The following is a 949-nucleotide window of genomic DNA, read 5'->3' on the forward strand; positions in this document are numbered from 1 at the left end:
GACTGCATTAAAGAAGCTGTTGATTATGTGACGACGGTTATCGAGACATCAACAGAATATCATTATTGTCATGACAGTTAATTAAAAGACCAGAAGACCAAAGCTATTCCAGATAAACGTAACATCAACAATGACGACAGAAAAATAACAAATATGACTGATGATATTAATACCCTATAAATAACTATCGTCATGCCTATGCTGATACTTGCCCTTACTTATCAGTATTACATTTGAACTGTGAGAAGATCCCAGACTTTTTACCTTCGGTTTGCGGCACAGGACGAACACGAGGTCAGTCGCGTGGATGACGGTGTCCTCAGGGTTTGTTATCACATACCTCAAAGGAGGAACTTCAGAACTTCCAGCCAGTTCTCTGTAAAGATAGTAAGTAGTCAGTTACACACAAATGTATACATATATAAAGATATAAATATGTGCCTTTATTCCTTTTCCTAGAGAAAAACGTCAAGAATTTGAGGCATTTATTATTTGTATAATTTGTATAATGACCTCAATATTACCATTATTCTTTGGCTGTCTCACTTTCTACTGGATGTGTCCCAATTCCATGTTTATTTTATTGCAGGGCCAACCTGAAGTAAAACACCCATGCCACCATGTTTTTCACTTTCACTTTCACCTCAAATGACAACTATCTTCCAGCCCCCAAGAAAATTTGTTTTAAGAAAACAGATACTCATTCATAATTCTTTTAATATGAATTTCATGTTGTCCAACCTGAAATTCACCAGAAAAGGATATTCTGGGAACATTTCAAAATAAAATAAAGAGAAGTCACTTGATCTCCTTTAGCCGTAGCAATGAATTATATGACATGAGGTATATGTTAAACACATTTGTAAAATTGACTTCTGCGAAAACGCCAGGGTTTATGGTTAGAATACATCCTTAACCGACAGGGAACGGGATGCCAGATTTCAGTAGC

General features: G+C 36.1%; 1 long non-coding RNA gene across 1 annotated transcript in view; it reads right to left on the reverse strand.

Moving 5' to 3' along the window:
* Positions 1–378, reverse strand: part of LOC119587183 — an 846-nt gene extending 468 nt beyond the window's left edge. The window contains exon 1 of the long non-coding RNA XR_005229994.1: positions 265–378. This is a non-coding gene — a long non-coding RNA (uncharacterized LOC119587183). The remainder of the gene's footprint in view (positions 1–264) is intronic.
* Between the last annotated feature and the right edge of the window lie 571 nt (positions 379–949).

This window comes from Penaeus monodon, chromosome 22 (assembly GCF_015228065.2).
Source record: "Penaeus monodon isolate SGIC_2016 chromosome 22, NSTDA_Pmon_1, whole genome shotgun sequence".
Lineage (NCBI taxonomy): Eukaryota > Metazoa > Arthropoda > Malacostraca > Decapoda > Penaeidae > Penaeus > Penaeus monodon.